This window comes from Hyaena hyaena, unplaced genomic scaffold, assembly GCF_003009895.1.
Source record: "Hyaena hyaena isolate Hyena2069 unplaced genomic scaffold, ASM300989v1 scaffold_683, whole genome shotgun sequence".
Lineage (NCBI taxonomy): Eukaryota > Metazoa > Chordata > Mammalia > Carnivora > Hyaenidae > Hyaena > Hyaena hyaena.
Window position 1 is genome coordinate 476779 of NW_024081314.1, and position 25296 is coordinate 502074.

The 25296-nt window shown below is 47.4% G+C and overlaps 1 pseudogene; it reads right to left on the reverse strand.

Moving 5' to 3' along the window:
• Positions 1 to 582: 582 nt before the first annotated feature.
• Positions 583 to 25296, reverse strand: part of LOC120220267 — a 28649-nt pseudogene continuing 3935 nt past the window's right edge.

Here is a 25296-nt window from a genome sequence, read left to right on the forward strand (position 1 = left end):
GAACATAGAGAACACCCTTTGTCACTCCTGTCCAGAGAGGACTACTGCTAATATCTTGATATATATCCTCTCAAGCACCTAGGGTTGTAAATATGAATGAACATCTTTATCTCTAGCAGTCAAATTGAGACACTCTTATAAAACTCAAAAGTTGCATGCATGGTTTCTATGTGTACCTTTTAATAACACTCTCCTTGGCCCAGTAATCCCACTTTTAGGAATTCATCCTAAAGAAAAATCTAGAATAATAAGACTAACATTAGCTATTGTGTGTTGGGTTTTAATTGTGTACCAGGAGTGTTACACACATTGTTCATTTAAGTCTCGCCCCAAGCCTGCAAAGCAGATAACATCATACCTTACCTGTGGCTGGAGAAGCAAAGGGTTTTGTCCAGGGCTCTCTCTAGCCAGGGGTCCGGAGCTGGGGCTCAGGGTCAGGCAGGGTACCCCAGGAAAAGCTCTCACCTGCCTGGGTACTCTCAGGGACGAGGGTACCCTCTTGTCCCAGAGTTTCCTGTCTTCCCCAGAGGTCCCAAAGGCCCTGAGGTGGGAGGAATGTGACCCAGTGTCTTGCCGTCATCATCACGGGCGGGTGGCAGCAGGTGGTGGTGCCTGCTGGACCCCCTTCCTGCCTCGTTTCAGCTCCTCTTCCATGGAAGCCTTCCCTTGCTTTCCCCGACCAAATCTGTTCTCCTTTCTCTGTTCTACCTCAGTATAGCCCAGAAGATATTCTACCGCCTTCCAGCTCATCACAGTGTTTCTCAAAACACATTCCTAAGATCCCAATCAGAATTCTCTGGGGAGCTGTTAAACGTGCAGACCAATTAAATCAGAGTCTCTGGTGGTGGCGCCCAGGAACTGGCATCTCACGAGCATTTAGTGGTGCTGGTGGCATGCTCAAGGGGGAGAGAAACTGCACTGGCATTTACGCCTCTTCAGAGCAGGGACTCTGTTGGATCGCCCTGGCGCTCCGCGTGACTTTGGGGCAGTGGTGTACGGCAGATGTAAGCGGTGAATTCAGAGCAGAGGTCTATTTCTTAGGAAGGAAATGAGAGTGAAGGAGGTGGACAGTGGGGAAGAAGGTGCGGGGTAAATGCAGAGGGTGTAATTTGAGAGCTTCTGCAGGAGAGTCAATGAGATGGGAAATCTCAGGGCTGATTTGGGAAGCCCACTCTTGGGGTCCCTTGAGGACTCTCAACAGATATTCAGTCAACATTTTTCCTCTCCTCCCCCCTGCCCCCCACAGATGCCTGCTTTCGTCCCAGGAATTTTTTTTGAAACTTGAACTTTCAATGCCAGAATGAGTAATTGTATATAAAGTGGGTCACAAGGAAGTGATAACTAATGCACAGACTATTTTAACTGCTGAATCAGATATCTCTATGCTGTATTATGAAATATGCAGGAAGGAAGATAAGCAGATGATAGGAGGGGAAGGAATCCTAAAATAATGTTTTCATAAACAAATTCTGGCCCCACATACGCCTGGAGGATGGGCATGGGGGAGCTCTGACGATACACACTCTTGAGAGTTGAAGAATTGGGATAACATTGCAGAACTGGAAATCTTTCCAAGTGACGTAGGACCTCCTGAGGCACATGACCACTCAACCCCACAGCTCAAAAGGCTTTGGCAGTGTCACAGGGCATCTTACTCTGCTTCATAGCAGAGGCAGGCAGGGCATAGGGAAAGCAAAGACAAACAAAACCAAACCCACAAAATTGTAAAAGCTCTTCTATTTGCTCCTCCTAAAACAAACAAATCTACCTTTTTTGATTTAATTTGTTTCATAGATTTTTCATTTGGTTTTTCATTTTCTCTTTTCACAGCGTAAAAATGGCCATTTTAACAACCATATTCAAATGTACGATTCAGTGGCATTCAGCACATTCACAGTGTTGTGCAGTTGCCCCCAACTATTTCCAGAACTTTTTCATCATCCCAAACTGAAACCATGTACCTCATTAACAGGAATGTCTCATCTGCCCCTCCCCCTAAGTCCATGGCAACCTGCATTCGACTTTCTGTCTCTATGGATTTGCCTCTTCTACATACTTCACATAAATGCAATAATATTTCTTTTTTTTTTGACAAAAATAATGCAATATTTGTATTATTTCCCCTAGCACAAGAGAGGGAGAGATATCAACAGCGGGGGAGAGAAAGAATCTCAAGCAGGCTCCACGCTTGGTGCAGAGCCCAGTGTGGGGCTGGATCTCACAACCCTGGGATCATGACCTGAGCTGAAATTAAGACTCAGACGCTCAACCAACTGAGCCACCCAGGTGCCCCAGTTTCGATAGATTTTTAAACAGAAATCATACCCAAGGCACATATTATAGGTAATTTCACATAGTTTAGGTTTAAAAGGCAAGCTGGGAATCATAACATGTACTAAAAATAATGTTAAATAATTACTGTTTGTAATTCATCTTATTATGCACAGTATCTTTTTTATCATATTTTGGTGTAAATTTCTAAATTGCCCTCCTATATTCTCATCTTGTATATTAATTTTTCTCTTGATACAAGGTTCAGTTTTTTAAAGAAAATTTTTAAGTTTATTTATTTATTTTGAGAGAGAGATCAAGAGGGGTGGGGAGGGGCACATAGAGAGAGGGAGACAGAGAATCCCAAGCAGGCTCCATGCTGTCAGTACTGAGCCTGATGTGGGGCTCAAACTCATAAACTGTGAGATCATGACCTGAGCTAAAGTCAGACTCTTAGCTGACTGAGCCACCTAGGTGCCCCACATGTTTCAAATTTTATCCAATCTTCCAGAAACAAGTTTTATACATGACATTAAAGACATTTTCATCTCTGATGGCTTCTGGTATCTAGTTGAAGTGGCCTTTGAGGCTGAGTAGATTCTTTTAATTCCATTGGTATGTTATGCGGCGTTTTGTAGTCATTAGGAATAAAAATAAGTTGCTTCTCTAAAGTTGAGCTGTGGTCTTTTCTCAAAACACTTATTGTAGTCAAATGATTGCTCTAATATATTGAAATACTTGTTAAGTCTTAATTTTCTTTGGGCCAACATATTTGACAAAGAGCATTTGTGAACACTTGGTCAATAAAAACTTGAGGACCTGCTATGAACCATCTATGGTACTGAGTGCTGGATACACACTGGTAACTAAACAGATCTTGTGGCACATGATGGAAGTTTGAAGAAATTTCGAAAAGCTTCTATTGTTTTTGTTGCCTTCTTGAGTAATAACTTAAGGGATAACTTGTAAAAAATTAGGGATAAATTTGGCTCAGGACCAAATTGTACTTATTAACTGATTTTACATGTCTTTCCCAAAAGGATTTGAGTTAGCTTCTAAGACATACATATAATGTTAATAGAGAGGTAGAATCAGGATTAAGAAGAAAGGAAGGTAGTAACATACTAGAGCCCTAAGTTTCACTTTTGACACAATTTCCATTATGTAATTACTATGTTACTACTTTAACACAAGCTCTAGGGATGTGTTTGCTTGGGGAAAAAATTAACTTTGATTGAACAAGTAGAGGCTCATTTATCTCATATAACAAAATGCCTGAAATTATGCAACCGAGGGCTAGCCTAGTAACTTTCTATCAGGGACGCAGGTTCTTGTTCTTTCTGCTCTGCAATATTTAATTTTAATTTTAATTTTTAATTTTTTAAAATATTTTATTTATTCTTGAGAAAGAGAGACAGAGACAGAGCATGAGTGTGTGTGGGGGGGGGGAGGGAGGGCAGAGTGAGAGGGGGACACAGAATTGGAAGCAGGCTCTAGGCTCTGAGCTGTCAGCACAGAGCCCAACATAGGGCTTGAGCTCACATGCTGTGAGATCATGACCTGAGCCGAAGTCGGAAGCTTAACCAACTGAGCCACTCAGGCGCCCGTGGGCTCTGCCATCTTTAGATGTACGCCTTTGCTTTCTCATGCCTCATGACCATATGTTCGGAAATGGTTGCTGCACCTCAAGGCGGGAAGAAAGGAGAAGTGCAAAGGGGCAAGAACTTGATCCTATCTCCATCTGGCAATCCAGAGGGACCCCCCAGGAATGCATGCACACACATTGGGTTGCCTTATTGAAGAGGAACCCTGGGCTTAGGGACCCCAAATCTCATATAATAGGCAGTAGTCAAGCCTGCCCTTTGCTTTGGAGTGAAACATAATTTGTGTCTTCCAGGGTTCCAAGCAAGCCTTCCCTTTGCTCCGGAGAGACAGTATGTCTGTTTTCCGAGGTTGTCTGCCTTTCAAACATGCTTGAGAAGATAGTCTGGAACAAAAGATACTCGGTGACCCTACTTGCAAGATATACAGAAATGTGAGAGACCATGGAGAATTGTCTGCCAACAATATCCACCCTGGGGACTTCTGCCCGTATATTACTGGCTGGAATTGTATCATATGGCCACCTCTAATTGCAAGGGAGACTATGATTTTGAGAATTTGGGGTTGGGCACATTGCTGCTCTGAATAAAATTGTCATTCTATTACCAAGAAAAGGCAAGCAAGGGATGGAGTGTGACAAGAACAAAGAAGAAACTGCCCAGGTGTTTCTATCTCCGGGGCTAATGTCTTTTCCCCATTGCATAAACAGAGCTTATGACATTGTATTTATTGAGTCTGCTAGAAATAATTTGTACAACTGAGACATAAGAGAACTCCCAGTCAAGTACCACTTTACAAATCTCAATTAAGCTATTGGGAGTTTAGTGCCAAATTTTAATGTCACAATTGTATAATATCTAAGTACACAAGTCCATAATTCTTAGAACTTTTCCCATTAAAAAAATCTGTATTAGTTATTTTGACAGACCCTTGGCAGGGGGTGAGAATAAAAGTTCTCTTAATTTAAGACAATGTTTATGTCATGAAATTTCCCCCAATCTTGGAGTTTCTATCTATTGCTTAAAGAACACATTTTACTTTGTGAACAGATAGGTGTTTAGTAAGAGGTTTATAAATATACTTTTTCTGGTTTCATTTATTTTAAGAGGATTTTTTTTTCACCTCATGATAGTCATTTGGGGCTGACAATGTTACCATGGTAACCATGCTCCAAAATGCTGGTTGCCAGTGAATATTGATCACTACAATGCTCACTCCCTTATGTGAAGGAGGTTTTGCTCAGAGCACATAGGTCAAGGAGTCCACACCCGGCGGTAGTTAGGTACTATCACCAAAACTGACTGGAACCACTCAAAGGATTCTGATGAAAATCCAGGCCCAACCCACATCATTGTGGCTTATATTTTCATGGCAACAGATAGAGGCAAAACTTCTTTGTTTCCTCGTCAGCTGCATTATTATAGTTTCTTTTTAATTTAGTTTTTATTTTTCTTAATGTTTATTTCTTTTTGAGAGAGAGAGAAAGACAGGGTGTGAGTGAGAAGAGGCAGAGAGAGAGGGAGACACAGAATCTGAAGCAGGCTCCAGGCTCTGAGCTGTCAGCACAGAGCCCAACGCAGGGCTCGAACCCATGAACCGTGAGATCATGAGCTGAGCCAAAGTCAGACACTTACCACAGTGAGCCACCCAGGAGCCCCATCAATTGCACTGTTATAGTTCAAAGTTCAGTCAATGCAACACACAAGGCACTGAGGGAAATTTTCAGATGTGAATGGACATGAATTCCCAAGAGGCAAAGAAGTTCATAAACTGCTTTTCAAAGCCCATACTGTATGATTTTGAAATAAAAATGCTTCTCTCCCAAAAAGGAGGGAGGGATATTAAACTGGGCAGTGCATTGGGGATTTAAAGATTGATCCAAATCAGGGTCTAGGGGTGTCCTGGAGCTGATGGTTATTAGGGTGGTCACAGGGCGATTGCAGATGGAGTTTGCCCTTCTTCTCCATAAATGGGAAAGAGCCCCTCCCTTCAGCTGGGGTTTGTGCCTGAGAAAGGGGAGGCTTGTTAGAAAGGGCAGCTTTGAAACTTAATTCTCTTCGCCAAGAATTAATGGGCTGTCTTCAACTTGTATGAAAATACGTTCAGCACGGTGACCAGAGAAGCCAAAATGAGGCCTCCACAGACCTAATTTGGCATCAGTTTATCTCCACGTGAGAAGATCTGGATGTGCTTATTTTACTCTCTGCTGTAACTAAGAAAAAAAACAAACAGAAACCCTCCAAAGGTTCACTGAGACAGCAGTCAGTCACGAAAAAGGAATTTGAACCAAGATAACGTTAGTTACATTTTATCCACATGTTCCTGAAGCCGGGGCACCAACAGTTGAACAAACGTGCTTCAGCCTTTCATCATACACTAAAACCTAACCAAATCTGCAGAGACTTTGTGTCATTCAAAGAATCTACATACACAGACACCTGCATGCACGCGGGCATCATATCCCAAGGACGGACAGAATTAGAGGGTTCCAAGACCAAGTGAGACGTTCCACTTTCTTACCATCTTTGTTCTGTGTTTGGAGAGAACACAGGGTGTTTTGCTGAAGTGGAAATCCAGGGAGAAAATGTAATGGAAGAAATTGCTCACCTGCTTCATGTAGCAATAGCTAGCCTTCACGGAGCTCTGACTATGAGCCAGGAATTGCTCTTTCATAGGATTTCCCAGTCCTAGCTGGTAAATGTGGCAACTGAGGCACAGTGAAGTTAAGTGACTTGCCCAACATCACACAACTAGAATAGGACCTATGTCTCTTGTGTAAAATTATAGACACCCGCCCCCCTTTGCCCCCAGCTTCACGGCTCAGGGTAGTCTAAGCACAATGCTACAGTAGGAAGGGGAGAGGAGAGCAGGCTGTGGTGTACTGTAGGGGAAAAACAAAGGGAGGCTCTTAAAGTCAAGGCAAGGACAATGTCTCCAAGGACAGTGCAATTTCTCATTAGTGGAGTATCGGTCAAGCCTAAGAGGCCCGTCCAGGGTTTCTTTGCTGCCAGGGTCACATTGCTCAACTGCCTGTAGGGGTGCTGCAGCCCTGGAAGGGAGCCCAGGCTGTAGGGCTGCCAGGACTCGGCCAGTCTTCTACTCAAAGAGAGAGTAGAATGTCATTCCTGGGTAAATTCTCCTTCAAATGACCTTTCTGAGATAAGTCTTGTCTGTTTCAGGGTCTGCCCTCCTTAGCGTATCTTCTCAGGCTCCAAAAAGACACATCCAGGGGTGTCTGGGTGACTCAGTTGGCTGAGTGTCCGATTTTGGCTCAGGTCATGATCTCATGGTTCGTGAGTTCGAGCCCTGTGTCAGGCTCTGTGATGACCGGCTCAGAGCTTGGAGCTTCTTCCGATTCTGTCTCCCTCTCTCTGTACCCCTCACCCACTTACAGTCTCTCTCTCTCTCAAAAATAAATAAACATTAAACAAATGAAGCAAACAAACCAAACAAAAAGACACGTCCCCTGATATGCTTGAGTACTGGTGACTATGCCCCTGGGGGGAGGGGTCATGGCCATAGTCATTTCCACTAAGGATTTTCTGCAGCGATCCTGTCCTACTGACAGTGGTGTGCCGCCTAGGATTTATTGGCTTATCAGCAAAACGTACCTCTTTTTAATTTATGCTGCCTGTTTTCCCTGAAGAATAAAGCTCTGTCTAATCCAAATAATATGGAATATGGAATAATATGGAAATGTTTGTAACTGTGATGTCACTGTCTGTGGTTGGAAATTAAAAAGCAGAGAGGACATATGCCAACACCTTCCTCTGGGATTTCTTTACCTGCCTCCCAGTATAGTAGCAGAGAGTCTCTTAGATCTCAGACCATTCACCATTCATCATTGGTCGTCAAGATGATGAATACCTTGAGCCCTAAAACATGCACTATTGCAATCATTTGGTTTAAAAATATATGGATAGTTTCAATAAAAGGAATGACTAGACCCAGAGAAAGACAAATATCTGACTTCACTCATATGAGACTTTAAGATACAAAAAGATGAACATAAGGGAAGGGAAGCAAAGATGATATAAAAACAGGGAGGGAGACAAAACATAAGAGACTCTTAAATATGGAGAACAAACAGAGGGTTGCTGGAGGGGTTGTGGGAGGGGGGATGGGCTAAATGGGTAAGAGGCACTAAGGACTCTACTCCTGAAATCATTGTTGCACTACATGCTAACTAACTTGGGTGAAAGAAAGAAAGAAAGAAAGAAAGAAAGAGAGAGAGAGAGAGAGAGAGAGAGAGAGAGAGAGAAAGAAAGAAAGAAAGAAAGAAAGAAAGAAAGAAAGAAAGAAAGAAAGAAAAAAGAAAGAGAAAGCAATGACTAGACCAATTAACAAATTTTCTGAATCCCAAGTCAAGACTTCCTGGTTAAACCTACCATACAATAGACTTAAAAGATCTCTTAGGTTTACTTGTTTTTTTCAACAGGAAGGTTCCTTTATAAAGGCAAATCTGATAACACACAGCCCTAGAGTACTGATGGCTGCTGGTCCACAGGAGGCAGGAAAGGAGCAGTGAGAAGAACCGGTGTTCCAAGGCTCCTGTCTGCACCCGGAATGACTGCCATGACCCCCCTGAAGCTCCGCCCACCTACTGCTTCAGTCAAGAGCTAGGTTGCTTTTTTTTCTTTTAATTTGTTTTATTTCTCTTTTTATTTTTTTAATGTTTTATTTATTTCTAGGAGAGAGAGAGCGACAGCGTGAGCAGGGGAGGGTCAGAGAGAGAGGGAGTCACAGACTGAAACAGGCTCCAGGCTCTGAGCTGGCAGTCAGCACAGAGCCCGACGCGGGGCTCGAACCCACGAACCGCGAGATCATGACCTAAGCGAAAGTCGGACGCTCAACCGACTAAGCCACCGAGGCGCCCCTCTTTTAATTTTTTTTAATGTTTATTCATCTTTGAGGGAGAGACACACAGAGTGTGAGCGGGGGAGGGGCAGAGAGAGAGAGAGGGAGACACAGATCTGCAGCAGGCTCCAGGCTCCGAGCTGTCAGCACAGAGCCCAACGCCGGGCTCAAACTCACAAACTGTGAGATCAGACCTGAACCAAAGTTGGTCGCTTAACCAACTGAGCCACCCAGGCGTCCCAGACCTATGTTGCTTTTAATTCGTCATTTTTAAAGTTTATTTTGAAAGGGGGGTGGGGGCAGAGAGGTGGAGAGAGAGAGTCCCAAGCAGGCTCTGAACTGTCAGAGCACAGCCCAATGTGGGCCTCAAACTCATGAACTGTGAGATCATGACCTGAGCCGAAATCAAAAGTCCGATGAATGCTCAACTGACTGAGTCACTCCGGTGCCTCTTAATTCATCATTTTTGCTCCTTGAAGATAAAATCCACCATGGTGACAGGATTTCAGCTCAACAGTCCCTTTCCAGTCATGATAGATAGGGACAGCCCAGCTCTTGATGAGAAACAAAAGTTCATTCAACTTCTCTTCAAAGGGCGGGAGAGAGAATTTTTTTCTTAATGATCTGTTGCAATATTTGTACGTACTTAAAAAAAAAAAAAGACAACTAACAGTATATTTATTCAGTATAAATATTCTGTAACAGTATATTTCCCTGGAAGATTTCTCATGATCTGGGAACCAAGAATTAATACACTTCAAAATAAGCAATAAAAATTCTAGTGCAATTCTCAGAAGCAGACGGTGGGCTTGTGGGGTTAGAGGGGGGAGGAGCAGGAGCTCCATCTGGGAGCAGGGGGCGGCCTTGGGGGAAGCAGAGTGGACACACAGAAGAGGCATCCCCAAGCAAGAAGCACAGCCAGGGAAGCCTGCTTCCTTCCGTGCTCTCCCTAGGTGTGGAGGTATCACATCTCCCACAGCCTGACTTCTCAGGATTGAGGACCCTGCCCCTCACTCTCTATCCACTCTGGTGACCTGCATGATAAATTGGGTGGTCTCTGACTGAGTCAAGCTCAGGCCAAGAATTGGGATCTAACTCTGGAGGACCCAGGTAGATTTCCTTCAGGCCATTCCAAGCAGGAACTACCTGAGACGCTCACTTCCCCAAGTAGCTGTGAGGCAGGAAGGGAAAAGGCAAGGAAAGGAGAGGCTTGGAAGACAAAAGTGACTAGTGGGGCTCTCGGGGGGCTCAGTTGCTTGAGGGTCTGACTTTGGCTTAGGTTGTGATCTCACAGTTCGTGAGTTCAAGCCCTGTATTGGGCTCCCTGCCTCAGGGCAGAACCCACTTCAGATCCTGTCTCCCGACCCCTCTCAGTTCACACCCTTACACTCATGCTCTCTCTCTTTCAAAAATAAACAAAACATTAAAAAAAGATAAGTGACTAGCAACACAGTGGCTTGGCCCAGCTCTGTTTTGTGGGTAAGACCCACTGCCACGGCCACGTTGTTCTTATGCTGGGGACAGACTATGAGGAGTCTTCCCAGCCAGTAGCAGCAGCAGGATATTCCATGCTGCTTTCAAATGTGTGTACCGGGATATGTATTATTTTTATCCGACATAAATGCAACTGATTCAGGTAAATTCCTCTTTGCTACAACCGTTCGCTTCCCTGCCCTGAGGAGTTCATGCCTTCAGGCCTGCCACCAGGCTCACCCTGGCTCTCCATCTGCCCCACCCCCCACCATGGAAAAGTAGCTCCAGTTCAAGCAGAGAGGACACCCAGCGTCAGACGTGACTGGAAGGAGGGCCTACCTCAATGAGACTTCTAACTCTGAGAACCCAAGTTACTGGGAAGGACTCAAAGAGGGAGCTGAGCTTAAAGGTCACAGTTTTCTTTAAGTTTATTTATTTATTTTGAGAGAGAGATAAGAGGGGGAGGGGCAGAGAGAGAGGAAGAGAGAGACTCCCAAGCAGGCTCCGCACTGTCAGCCCAGAGCCTGATGCCAGGCTTGAACTCACAAACTATGAGATTATGACCTGAGCCAAAGTCAGATGCTCAACTGACTGAGTCATCCAGGTGTCCCAAAGGCCACTGGGTGTTTTTTTTTTCTTTAAATATGTATTTTTTAATGTTTTAATTATTTTTTTGAGAGAGAGCGTGAAAGCAGGGGAGGGACCGACTGTTGGGGGGGTGGGTGCGCAGAGGGTCCGAAGTGGGCTCCATACTGACAGACTGACAGCACAGAGCCGACTTCGGGACTCAAACTCATGAACTGTGAGATCATGGCCTGAGCAGAAACCGAGAGTCCGACGCTTAGCCGACTGAGCCCCCAGGCACCCAGGTGACATTATCTTTAATGCACGTAGCAGGCTGGTTCAGCTCCAGTGGGCAGGGGTGATCTGCCCATTTGTCAGAAAGCCACAGCACCAGTGGGCCCTTGGCTAAGCCCAGACACAGACTGAGCCATGAACTTCATCCCATCCAAGAGGTGTTAGGCAGCACTATTATTTTCCTTTAGAAATCTGTCAGCTGCCGGCCATACGTGCACAGTCTCAGTCCACACCCAAGTACCCCCAGGATCTCAGTTCCCAAACCATATCGCTGGCTACTGGAGACCATGTCACAGGACGTTCAGTCACATGCCCAGACCAGGCACAGCTTCCGAGACCCATCCAGGGGGAGTTGGTGGCAGCAGATGTCCTGGGCGCTATGCTGACCTCCCTGCGTTTCTCCCAGCAGGCTTGAGGGGATAGACTCGGTGGGCCCGCGGTGGGACTATGTGCAGAGGCCTCTGGCGTCATGAGCTACTCCTTTCCTATGATTCGTGTGGTTCTTACAGCCAGCCCCACCGTGGAGGCACAGGGAGGAGCAGGTGAAGTACTTGTCTGGAAACAAGTTGCTGTGCGCCTGGTCATGGGGATCTCACTGCCGGGGCGGTCGGTCAGTCGCCCAATGCCTTCAGGGGTGCCAGGGACGGAGTGGTGGCACAACGCATGCTGAGGCCCAGAGGCGGCTGCGGGGTGGTGGAAGTCCTTGTTCCCTTGCAGTGAATGGAACCGTGGGCCTCGGAGCAGCAACCCAGCTTCCAAAACCGGGTCTGGACGAACTTCTCTGGCCCCTCTGTGGGGTGATCAGAGCCTGGCAAGTGAGTGCGCACAGTGTCATGGAAAATGACAACCATACCCAGGCCACGGCGGGCAGTGGGAGCTGTGAGCTCCTTGGTGAAGCGCTTCAGATAAGCTTCTGACGCGTCCCCAAGGGACTTGAAGAGGTCATTCCATAGCCCATCTGCAGGATTTTGAAGGGTGACCTGTGGGCCTTAAGCCACAGGTGTGTCCTCTGGCTGAGATGCACCCTAGCCCCGAGGAGCCCCTGGGCATCTGTTACTGCCACTTTGTGGCCTGGGTCATGCTCTGCCCACATTTCCATGGTGCAGGGCTCCTGGGCAGGGGAAGGTCTGAAGGCTTCACGGCCAGAAAGGAAATTGTGGTTGAGGTGTGAGACTCCCCGTCACCAGTGTTTCCGAAGAGGGAAACTACCCTCAGGTGCTGCACCGGTTTGTAGTCCAATTTCCTGATAGCCATCTCCACTGGGTCCCAAATGTCTTCGCTTGTCTCTACTAGGAAGAAGCTCACTACTGGGCCGGTCATCTTCTTCCTCCTGCTCTTCCTCCTTCAGTGGCCCCGGACCTTAGTGACATGGCACACAGTAAGGAGGGGTCTCCCTTGGCGACCCATGGGATGAGTCCTCTTCTGGCGCCCCAGGAACGAGCTGGTTTTACAGGCTGGGCACCTCATGGCCGCCCTCTGCCTCACACCTGGAGAATGGCCCTTGGGGCCCTCGCTGGGGTCACTAAGGGGCGTGGCCAGGTTGGAGTCTTACCCACTCAAGGTTTCTCAGGTGCTCCTGCCGCTTGTGCTCCTTCTCAAAGCAGAGACACTGGGGGCTGCAGCCAGCACTCAGCACACCACGGAGACAGCTTGTTCAGCCCCGTCGCGGGCCTAACTTTCCTCACTTCAGGCCCTTCTCTGCTGGAGGAATCTGGGCACTCACGCTCACATGGGTAAGGAAATCACACACCGACAGCCGACAGCCGTCCCTGGGCTTTCTCCAGGAGTGAAGACAAAGGCTTTGAGTCCGAAGACTACGCAGAACTCCCAGAGGGTTCTGAACACCGTAAAACAAACAAAACCCTTTGTTGTCCTATGAGAATATTCACAAATGTTCAAATAATGAGTTTTCTTCCTCCAGGGTTCCTGTATCAGCAGCAATGTTGATTTGGTTTGATGCTTTCTTTCTCCACCAGATGTAGGTGGTCACAATGAACTTGAAAGGGTCTTTCGTGGCTTTGAGAGATCTGCTGGGTTCACGGAGGGGGGCTTATCAGTTGGGCCTCTGACGCAAGGTTTGGGTAATGAAAGAGACTGGTCAGGAGCTTTTCAATATAATTGAACCCCAAGTCAGTATTTCAGGAGGTACTGCAGGGCAGCGTGGCGAGGGCAGGGGGCGGGTTGGGTGACAGTGGGGCACCGGTGGGGACGGAGGCTGTTCCTCAGTGCACTGGTGGACCAGCCTCATCTCCATCTCTGTTCCCCTTCTCCTTTGCTGCCTCCTGGGCTCCTCCTCTCCTGTTGTCCATTGAGACCTGCTGATAAGTTTAGTTTTAAAACTGATTAAAAACACAATTTAGCTGTTAGCTGCTCCTCTGAAGACTTTAACTTCAAAAAAAAGAATCCAACTGGGGATAATTGTTCACATCTGCCTAATGATGTTTCTATTTGAAAAGACAACGCAATGTAAAATTGTGAGTTACAATAGCTTTCAGTTTATAGCTGAAATCAAAAGGGGAAAAATTCAAGTGAAAGAACTAGATACTTCTGAAAGGTATTCTTTACACAAGGACTCAAGGCAACACATTTTGTTAGCAATATTAGACTTTGCTGTGTTTTTTCCCCCTGGTTTTTCTACTTTTGTACAGGTGAGCGAGGGAGGAGCAGATGTCTTGGGTCTAGCGAGACAATAATCCGCTTCATTGTGACTACTTGACTTCACCTTGTTGGTGCTGTTCATTGCTAAGAGGCCCATGATGCTGTCAGCAGGGCTGGAAATGTGCAGTGTGGAGCCAGAGGGCTCTGGCAGACCTGAAAAACAAATCATTGCTCTGGCCTCACTTGGTCACTGGTTTCCAGGCAAAATCATACCCCATCATCCATGAAGATTCAGAGAAACTCAGCTTTGACTGAGGTGCTGTTGCTGACCACAGTCCTCGTGGCCCTGGGCCCACAAAGGCCTTATCCATGGGACTGAGAACACTAATGCCAGAAAGACGTTAGAAACCAATGGCCTAGGCTGAGATCTCACGGTTCATGGAATCGAGCCCCGTGTCAGGCTCTGTGCTGACTGTGTGGAGACTGCTTGGGATCCTTTCTCTCTGCTCTTCCCCAGCTCTCTCTCTCAAAATAAATGAACTTAAAAAAAGAAAAGAAAAGAAAAAGCAAACCAATGACTGAAGAGTAGTCTGTGTTGGAAAGAACATAGTTCTAGGAAAGACTGGTGAATGAGGAAGGGTAGGAGTGACTGGAGTCATAGAGGCATGACAGAGAAGTCCAAGGGTGCTGTGCATTAAACCATTGCCAAGATTCCAATGAAAGACTAATGTGGTCTAATTATAGACAGTAGGTGCTCAATGAATGCTTCTTAACCAGATAAATGGGAAGATGCTGGTCAGAGGATCCTGGGTGGGGGTGGGTTAGGGAACCAGCTTGGGTTAAGGGTCTGTGGAAAGAGTTATTACAGCTTGAACTAGAGGGTTTCCTTGGAGGAGTAAGCACCAAGCAGTAAAACTGAGTACAAAAGCCGGGCTTGTTTAAGTAGGGTGGGGCAGAAACTGCCAATTGCCTACCCAGCATCTACTCTCCCCTTTTTCCTTAATAACGCAGCTCAGATTTTAATCTCGGTGGCAATGTGCCCAGCTGAGCGCTACATTCATTAGCCACATTTGTAGCTGGGATGGCCATTGAGGTTGGGTGGGGCTTCTGTGAAGATTCTTTAAGAGGTGTTAGTCTACTGACATACTCAGTTTTTCCCCTTCTCTGTTCCTCCTGTATCTTCCTGGAACACAAAGATCAATGTGATGGCCGGAGCTCTAGCTGCCACATTGGACCATAAAGTGAATGTGTAGATGGAAGCCATATGCCAAAGATAGCATAACCTGGGCCCTTGATCCCATACCAGCCAGACTCCAGCCTTCTTTTTTTAATTTTTTTAAAAATTTTTATTTATTTCTAGGAGAGAGAGAGAGAGAGACAGCGTGAGCAGGGGAGGGTCAGAGAGAGAGGGAGACACAGACTCTGAAATAGGCTCCAGGCTCTGTGCTGGCAGTCAGCACAGAGCCCGATGTGGGGCTAGAACCCACCAACCGCGAGATCATGACCTAAGCAAAAGTCAGACGCTTAACCGACTAAGCCACCCAGGCGCCCCTCCAGCCTTCTTTTACGTGAGCGAGAAATAAACTTCTATCTTGTTGAAACCACTGTTATTTCTTCATTCACCTGGGACATCACAAGCCTAGTGATCTTGAGAAGGCTTTGAAGATTGAAAAATTAGGGTTTTTATTTGTTTTTTATTTTGGTATATTTATTTGTTTAAGTAAGCTGTAAGATAAAGGTGATTAAGAATGACAAAAGATAGCCTGTCTCTCTGAGCTCAGTCACAAAAAGAAACGAAGGGGTTATGTATTATTGTGTTATGTATTCATTTGGCTTTAAAAATAAGCTTTAATCTCTCATGTAACTGAGAAGTGCAGAGGTCCAGTAGGCTTCAGATAAGGCCCGATATAGTAGCTGGACAAATCAATGAAGACCCAGTATCTCTGGATGTCAGTGAAGACACCAGTCTCACCTAAGGACCATACGATCCCTGAAACTCTTGGCAAAGTCTTCTTGCATCCAGACTTCTTGCATCCTAGCCGATCAGTGTGGCCAGGATGGCTAGGACAATGGAACCCACTAGACGGGCCACTCAGAGACTCGTAATGAGGGTTTTCCTCCCAACAGCACGGTTGGGAAGCACGGGACCCCACTAGTGAGGAGAAAAAGAGGGGAATGCGTGTGGGAGGCCATCTTTCCTGGCTAATTTCACCAGCTAGTGTTATGGGAAGGAGCTCCAGTTTTTAAAAAGGCAAAGGTTGGTTGCTCCCAAATGAGTTTTTACTGGCCTGGAAGCCAGTAACAGGGTTACTGCTTTGAGGTAAGGCGAAAGATTTCCAGAGAACCTTTGCTACCCTTACTTTCCTTCACTGGTTCAACAGTAAATATTTCCTGGGTGCTAGTTATGTGTCCTACAGTCAGCAGGTTGTGCCTGAGAGGACAGGCACACATTAAGCCACTAGGATCAGTGGGCACTAGCGGATGGGGGTGCCCAGACACTTTAGGAAAGTCAGAAAACAATCAGGAGGGCATGGGGATAAGGACAGGTAAGTCTTTCTAGGGATAAGAGAATGGGACCGGCCACTGGGCATAGGGGCATCCCCAGAAAGAGTGCATCTGTGCAGGGCCCTCAGCAAGGCCCCTGGGTAGGTTGAGTTCTGTGAATCTGAGAAAGAGAGGGTGGAGTGGGTGCATATGGGGACCACGGGTTGTGCCCATTTAACAGTCTGACCAGGGCTGGCTTTGCGATTAGGGTTCTGAGTTTCCAGGGTTAGAAAGTCTCTGCGGGGGAGGATGGGTAGGATTAGTGGATCCTAATGGGGGCTTGGGAGTGTTTTGGGGGTAAACTGCTAGAAAGTGAGAGTAAATCCCTGAAACTCCCAGGGAGAATCTTTCCCAGTCCAACTGGCTTGCTGCTCTCCTGACCCTGGAACAGCTTGGGGGTTTTGGTTTATCCTGACACAATTCTTTTCTTTTCTGCCTGTAAAAGTCAGAGAATAAGGGCTTCATAACCCAAATAGTTCACAGTATGGTATTTGTCTCTATTTAAAATCATCTCCCATGGGTTGAATTAACAATTTACATGTCAAATTATGTCACACCCATTACTTGCTCTAATTTGGTCAGGCTGGGTCAGGCAGTCCCTGAACTGATGGAGCTGCTGCCCTCCCAGCTAACAGCCACAGCCTCAGCGCCCGAGCTGTCCTTGGCCTGAACTGCGTCAGGGTGTAATATCCCACTAGGAGCCATCAGGCAACACTATGTGGAAGGTCAACTTCATGATGACAGCGATCTGTAATAAAGCCCCATTTATCAGAGCTCTGCCCCTGGAGTCTATAGTACATGGGCTTGAATCCTGGCTCTATCATTCAGCAACTATGCGATCTTGGGCAAGTTCTATAACCTTCCTGAACCTCATTTTCCACTTCTGTAAAGTGGGAATACTCATAACATTTCATTTACAGGGCTGTAACTGAAGATTAAATGAGATAATGCATGTAAAACATTTGCTGTAAAACCAGCACCTAATAAGAACTCCATGCTAGCTATTTACTAGTAGTAGTAATAGTTCTTAATTTTTTTTTTTATCTTTTTCAGTCCTTCAAAATTGGGGCTCCTCCAAAGATTACCCACAGGAAATATTTCACCAGCCCTCCAGAAACCAAGAGAAGACAGGCAGCCCGTCCTGAAGGGCATGCAGGGTAGCCAGAGAAGCCACAATCGTATTTTGACATTAGAATGATTGAAAATGAGGCAAGAGCAGCCCTTGACTTTAAGAATAGCTCTGTGTGGGTACAGAAAGCTTCTTTCTCTGCCTAGTGGGGATCACAAAATGCCTTTGTGTGGCCATTCAATTGGTCTGCAGAGCTCCAAAGAAGCAGATGTAAGGGTGCCAGGTCAGTCAGTGTCTCTATTTTAAACAGAGGTAAACTGAGGCACAGAGCAGTCTACACACACATGTACAGTTCTTTTCCCTGCCTCTCAGTGGACAAGTGAACAATGGTAATTATAGAGCTAGAAGCAGAAGCTCCTGCCCAAATGACTTGAGACTGAGGCATCTGGGTCATCAACAACAACAGAAGGCGATATTGGGAAAATTATTGGGGTTACAGGCACAAAGACTATGCTTCTCACCATCTTCTACATCCAAAACCTGTGGGGTTGTGCGGTGGCCCCTTTGTGGGTACAACCAGGAGGGGGTGTATTGTAGAGAAAGCTCTGGATTATATTCAAGAAACCTGTACTCGGACCCTAATCCTGCCAAACCAGCAGTGTGACCTTGGAAAAGTTACTTTACCTCAGATTGTACTTCAGAAACAGAAGTGAAGGGTTTGAATGCCATCAGTGTTTCCCAAGCCTGACAGCTCATGACTGCACACTGTGTGTGTCAGGGGATGGGGGAGCGGGGCGTGGGGGCGGGTGGTGGGGTGGGCAGAGCTCTGAAGCATGGAAATCTGTATTTTGCAAGTGTTCTAGGTGATTCTAAACAGCAGTCACCGTTGGGAACTCTGGACAGATGCTATCTGAAGTGCCCCTAGCTCCAATGTTTCCTAACTCCAAGGCCCCCTTTAGCGCATTCCTCATTATCCACACAGTTCAGGCCAGAGAGGGCAGCCCTCATAGTGAACCCCCATGAGAAAGTCACTGTGTAGTCCCAGGGAACAGCCAACATGGCAGGGCATCTGGCTAGGGTGGAGTGTGGGAGAAGATGGCTGCCTGTGCTGGGGCTCAAGGTTCCTGCCCATTTCTTGGCCAAGTTGGGCTTCGGAGCCTGCGAACTGGGCTTGCCTGGGGCCAGTAGTACTTTGACCCGGACTGTGACCATCCATTGCCTTGCTCCTGAGGGTCTGGGGCCTTCTCACCATTGGGCTGTGATCTGGAACACCAAATACACCTGAAACTGAAAAACACATCAAGAATCCCAACAAGCCGGCCTTGTGTCCTCGAGGCTGGCGTCCATCATGTGCGCTTTTGAATTCAGTCACGTGTCTCCAGCTGTCCTAGAGTTACAAAAAGTCCCTGTTTTAATGAGGAGCTGTGGAATGCTAAGGCTAAAGCTGCCTTTAGCTCTTTCAAAAGTTTCAAATATGGGTTAATCCTGACATTCTTTGGCTTTAGTAAATGCGCAGGAGGTTTCAAGGTTTGTGTGGGGGCTGGGGCAGGACTCAATCATGGCTCTTGGTCTGAATTTGATCCAGGAAATGTGTGTCTAGACTCCCTCTGGGTGGCAGAGAGAGGGAGCAGGGTTCCATGGCAGGAGCATCACTGTGGCCCCTCATGTCTACAAGGCAGCCAAGCAGGAGGGGGGCTGCATGGATGTGTTGGTGGGGGCGGGGGAGAGTGTGCCCTGGCTAATGGGGCTGGCTACCACCAGCTCATGCACACTGCTGCCATGCGCCAATGAAAGTCTAGTGTTGCTGACACTTCTGGTTCTTGAAAGGAATCAGAAATCTCAATTTTATCTGAATTCTTCTAACTTTAAAATGCTGAAACATTTAGTTTAGAAAATTCCTCAGATTGGCTAGTATCCAAAATCTATAAAAAACTCACCAAACTTCATACCCAAAAAACAAATAATCCAGTGAAGAAATGGGCAGAAGACATGAACAGACACTTCCCCAAAGAGGACATCCAGATGGCCAACAGACACATGAAACGATGCTCAGCATCCCTCCTCATCAGGGAAATACAAATCAAAACCTCATACCGGTCAGAGTGGCTAAAATGAACAAATCAGGAGACTCAAGATGCTGGCAAGGATGTGGAGAAACGGGCACCCTCCTACACTGTTGGTGGGAATGTAAACTGGTGCAGCCCCTCTGGAAAACAGTGTGGAGGTTCCTCAAAAAATTAACAATAGAACTTCCCTATGATCCAGAAATAGGACTGCTAGGAATTTACCTAAGGGATACAGGAGTGCTGATGCATAGGGGTACATATACCCCAGTGTTCATAGCAGCACTCTCAACAAGAGCCAAAACATGGAAAGAGCCTGAGTGTCCATCAACGGACGAATGGATCAAGAAGATGCGGTTTATCTATACAATGGAATACTACATGGCAATGAGAAAGAATGAAATCTGGCCATGTGTAGCAACGTGGATGGACCTTGAGGGTGTTATGCTGAGTGAAATAAGTCAGGCAGAGAAGGACAGATACCATATATTTGCACGTATAGGTGGATTAGGAGGAACTTAATGGAAGACCATGGGGGAGAAGAAGGGGAAAAGTAGTTGGGGAGAGGGAGGGAGGCAAGCCATGAGAGACTCTTGAAAGCTGAAAACAAACTGAGGGCTGATAGGGGTGAGGGAGAGGGGAAGGTGGGGTGATGGGCATGGAGGAGGGCACTTGTTGGGATGAGCACTGGGTGTTATATGGAAGCCAACTGACGATAAGCTATTTAAGAAAAAAAGAAAAGAAAAGAAAATTCCTCAGATCAGGCAAATCATACTGTCCAGCCACAGACTGGGACTGTGAGTAGAGAGCCTGGCCTCTAGGACTGATCTAGGTGAGCTCTAACCACACCTGCTCCTTGCAAAGGTCAGTGGTAATGTCAGAATGTCCCAGACACCTGCTCCCATGGGCCCCTTCCCCCAAATAGCCAGATGGCTCATTATGACCAACATGCAGCTATCCCAGCCTGGTGCCCTGACTTGTTGGCAACAGATGGCCTGGGGGACAGGGACTTAACCCCACCGCTCAGACTGTATGCCAGGGGATCCTGCTCACGGTCCCCCTTCTCGGGATCAGCAAACTCAAGGGACACCAGGGAAGATTTTCTTAGGGTTTACTTCAGAGTAACCTCTAAACTCTAGAAAAGTAACATAAAATGTAATACTCCTTACTTGCCAGGAAGTGGTCGAATTCTCCCCATCACCATAATGCTACTATTTGGTATTATTTCAAGTAAGTGATCCATGTATAAACCAGAGCGTTCCAGCCTTTTAAAATAAACAAGCAAGCCATGACCCTTCACTAAATTGGTGGTTGCCATCATACTTAATAACTGCCTCACCAGCACATCGTTCCCTTCTGGAAAACTGGTCATCAGCAACTGGCTGGAAATCACATTGTTCTTGCTAAAATTTATCTATTAATAGACAGTTTGACATTACTTTTTCCCCCCTTTCACTTTTTAAACAGTAGGAATTCAACACTGAAAGGAAGGTGATGTCTGCAGCTTACACTTCCGCCAGGGAACAAAGAAATCTAGCAGGATATACACACAGGTATGGACAGACACATGGGCGTGAACCTGCCTACAGAGTTATGCGCAATTAGTGTTTTTCGGTTGGAGTGTGTTTGGGGGCTCAGGGGGACAAGAAAGCCACTTGTGCAGCAGGACTGGTCCACACTGCAGCTTCCTGCCCTCAGCCCCCTCCCTGCAGGCACCCGTGGGCGTGTGCTGTGCTCACCGGCCAGTTGCTTCCATCTGGCTCACCGAGCTCCCCACAGCACTTCCTCCCTCGCCACCCTGGGGCCAGGCCAGCCAGAAAACCCAGCCTCAGCAGAGGCCTCCTGAAGCGACAGCTAAGTCACATGGGGACATCAAGGGCAGGACTGAGGCTTGGGGCCCCTGCACAGGGTGACCATCTTTCAACTTTTCATTTCGGTTTAGAGCTCTGTTGGACTTCTTTGTCTCAAACGCCTTCGTGGGTCTGCAACTCTCCTGGTTTGCTCTGGGTTAGTCTGCTAAACACAGGTGATAAGATGACAGATGAGACACGAGTTTTGGTAACATCTGTTCCTGGTAACCCGAGATGTAGATGATATGCGTGCAATTTTTCAACACACATTCAGCTTGTTAAAGAACCAAAATTCGACTAAGTAAATTTAAAGATCGAATTGGCTTTATTCAACAAGTCTTGAATCAGGGAACTAGAAGGGTGCTCTGAGGAACTATACAAAATGGAAGGCTTTTATAGGCAGACAAGGGGTGGGAATAAAAAAGTTATTAGTGAAAGAGAAGAAAGGGTTGTTTCGGGCAAGGTCACCTTCCCTCAGGGGTCAGGGCAGGGGTCTTAGGCGGATGACCCACTTGTCCTGACCAGGAAATTTTAGACTGACTGGTTTGATACTCACTCCTGGGAAAGGCTGAAACTGCAGTTAGCTTAGGTTCTAAATCTTGGGTTGGGGGTAACATAAGTGACTCCATTTTGGGTTTATTCTTCTTTAAAAAGCCTAAACACTTGCACATACAGCATCTTCAGAACAGTGAGTGATTTTAATTTCTTTTTTTAGGTAATGATAGCAATGCAGCAAACAAACTGCCTGAGAACACTTACTGTTTTCCAGGCACTTTTGCAAGACCATGAAATTCAACGTCAGAAAGTCCCTGCCCTCTGAAGTTTTACAGTTTTGTGAAAAAACATTCTTGCTAACAAGTACAAATCCAAATTACTCTCTCTTCTCATGTGAGGCTCCTTATAAGCAGAGGTGAGAAGGAGCCTGCCAAAGTGTGGGGGGGCGGGGGCGCAGACAAGCAGCATGGAGCCGAGGGCTAGACACAGTCTATACTTTCCTGGAATCAAAGGTCCTCAAAGGCTTGGAGGGAACACTAATTTGTTTTTTATTAAAATAACCACAACCCTATTGTGGAATTGCATGCAAAGATCATATAGCCTACTCTTCCCACCACCACCCCCCCCCCGCATTGCAGCCCCTCCTCCACGCATGTCCCCTAGTGGAAAGGATACAGTGGTAGCGGTGTGGGAGGGAAAAGGGGCGGCTGGAGCTGTGAGTCAGACAGAGGGCGGAGGCACTAAAGAGGTGTAACCCCCTGTGGGGAGGGGGGTATTACTGTGGAGGCCCGCTGTCGTGGTTTTCCAAGGGAAAAACACAGAAGTGCTTTGGGGGACAATGCAAACTTCCTGTTTCACAAATGGGGGAGGGGCACCCACTAAGCACTTCAGATTCAGGGAAGACAGGCTTTGCAGCACCCCAGGGTCCTCTCCTACATCCTCTTCCAGGGCAGAGGGGAGGCCCTCGAGTGACTCAAGCGGAGAAGTTGCGTAGAAGAGCAACAGCGGAGGGCGGCACATTATGTCCTCCCGCCTGTCGTCGTCAGCCGGGCCGGAAGCGCTGCTGAGTAACCTTGGTTTTAGTCGGAAACCTTGTGTCAGGTTCCTGTCCACGAGGCAGCAAGCAGCAGCGGCGTAGGGGGGTGCGGTTAGATTTCCCTTAGATTTCCTCGTTCCTTGGGGCCCACAGGGACAAGGACTTTGGGGTGGGGGGCGGGGGGAGGGGAAGAAGCAAGGGAGAAGTGGAGAAGTGATTTCAAGAGGAGGTGGAGGTCACACAGAGGGTTTTAAATTCACAAAGGCGTTTCTGCTGTGGGGAGAACGAGTGGCCACTGGCTCTGGAACAGGCCACTGGAGATTCCAGAGGAGGGATCCACCCAGGCCTCCTCGCTTGTGGCTTTAATTATCCAGTTAGTCACTGGTTTACTGTCATCCAAGTTTAATAAGCTTGACTGTGACCTGTGAGCCAAAAAGTTGGCCAGGTTGGAAAAAATAAAAAATAAAAAATAAAAAAGCACCGCTCTGGGCTGCTCAGCAGGCTGAGGCAGGATCCACAGAGCCCACCAGCTCTGGGGAAGTGGGGACCGCCTACCTTTTATTTTCTTTCCTTGCAGCTTGTGATCTTGAACACAGGGCCCCAGGCACTGACCAGGCCAGTTGAACTGAAAACATTAAGAAGCAACAGCCTTATAACGAACTGCGCGGAGAGAAGTTTCTATGGCACAGAGAACCCTTGGAAAGCAGAACCTGATTTACAAGCCAGGGAGGGTGTGGGCGAGGCGCCGGGATCCTAGTAGTCACTGGGCTCCTCACCCAGTTTTTCAGAGGAAGCGGCAGATCCCCTGTTGGCCCTGCGCCGCCCCTTCCCCCCCCCCCCCCCCCCCCCGCCCTGAAGAATGAATGTATTTGGGTGGCATCCTCCTGAAGGCGGATAGGCAGGGTTTTGTCCCCCTGACCTTGGAGCAAAGCCTGAAGCTCAGTGTGCGCAGGTCATGCTTCCATTTTGAGAAACCTAATCGGTTCGACCTGAACACACCTCTCTTTGTCTTTAGCACGACAGGATGGTCCTGCTCCCGGCTCAGCTCAGCCAGTGTTCTGGCTTCCAACTTCCCTCCAGAGCACCTGGTGGCTGTCGGTTTACTGTGACTTCACTGCCATTATATGTGGCTGCGTCTGCACCTCCAGCATCTGCCCAGAGCTGCCAGGATCCATCTCCCAGGCAAGGCTTTCTCCACAGAGGCTGCCAGGCCAGCAGGAGAAGAGACCTCGTATCCATCTGTCAGCATTTGAATAATTTCGTCTACACATACTTCTCTTCCAACCCCTCGGGTATTTTAGTTTCCCTGAACCATGCAAGCCAAAGGCGCCCGCCATCCTGCTCCCTTCTCAGAAGCGGGACACATCCCCTTGAGCGCTCCAGGAGTGCCACCACACTGGCTTCTTTGTGAGGTCAGGTTTGCAGTGGTTTCCGGGCACTCTGGCCTCTGTCCTGCAAGCCTCACACATTCCGGTTTGCCAGAGTTCAAGTCAGTAAAAACATAAGGGCTTTCTGAGGGCTCACCCCCGTGCTGCACATGGTGGAAGGTATGAAAGTCACCAGGGGGTATCTGGGGGACACGGTGTAGTCAAGAGTTACCCAAGGTGGATCGCCCAACCTGAGTCCCAGAGAGAAAGAATCCCATCGCCAATTAGACTTGGGGAATTTTGATCATTCAAAACACGTATTTATATATCAAAGGTTCTGAGAAGTCCTGTCATGGAGAAATTCTGTTCCCTCTTTTTAGCTTACCATTTCCCCAGCCCAGCATAATATTGACCATGAAGCACTTCTTGTCACATCTGCTTACATCCCCATGAACTGCTTCATGGTTTTTGTAATATATTTTAGGAAATGATCTAAAAGTGGTTTTCAACCTAAGGAGGCACGTCAATCTCAAGAGTTTTTGGATTTAGATGGTGGCATTTTTGCTTGTCATTAAGATGGGGAGGTGGCACCAGCATTTACTGCAGGGGAGTTGGGGGTGGGGGAGGCTAGTGTTCTAAACCTTCTGCAGCCTCCTGCAGCCCAGCCTGTCTTCACAAAGCCAGGAAGAACTATCCTGCCCCAGAGGGCATGGCGCTCCCCTCCCCCACTGAGAAGCAGTGGTCAGACAAGTGCTCGGCGTTTTGTTTAAAACAGTCTCTGCAGGTCCAAACACCTCCTTGCTATCGTCCGGGTCTTCAGATTCCTTGCTTCCTCTTGTGGAGGTGCCTGCATGGTTCATTCCTGGCCTTCGGTGAGTCTGGGCTGAGCTGGAGGCGACAGAGGCGACCAGAGGGCAGACTCCTTGGCTCCATCTACTCTGGAGATGAAAAAAGGATGCTTTTCATCCTTTGTCGGGTGAAGAGGAAGCCACTCACCTACCTGACAGTCCTCTCACCTCACCTCACAGGGAAAAGGATGCCTCCTGGCTCAAGCCTAAAGTGAAAATACCTGGCGCTTAGCCAAGGTCAGGTGGCTTGAGAAAGACCTTGAGAAGGCACGGGCACAGCCCTCAGACCTTCTCGGGTAAAGCAGCGGAGAGCCCACACCCACGGCCTGCAGCTCCAGCTCAAAGGATAAGCGGTGCCCCTGCTC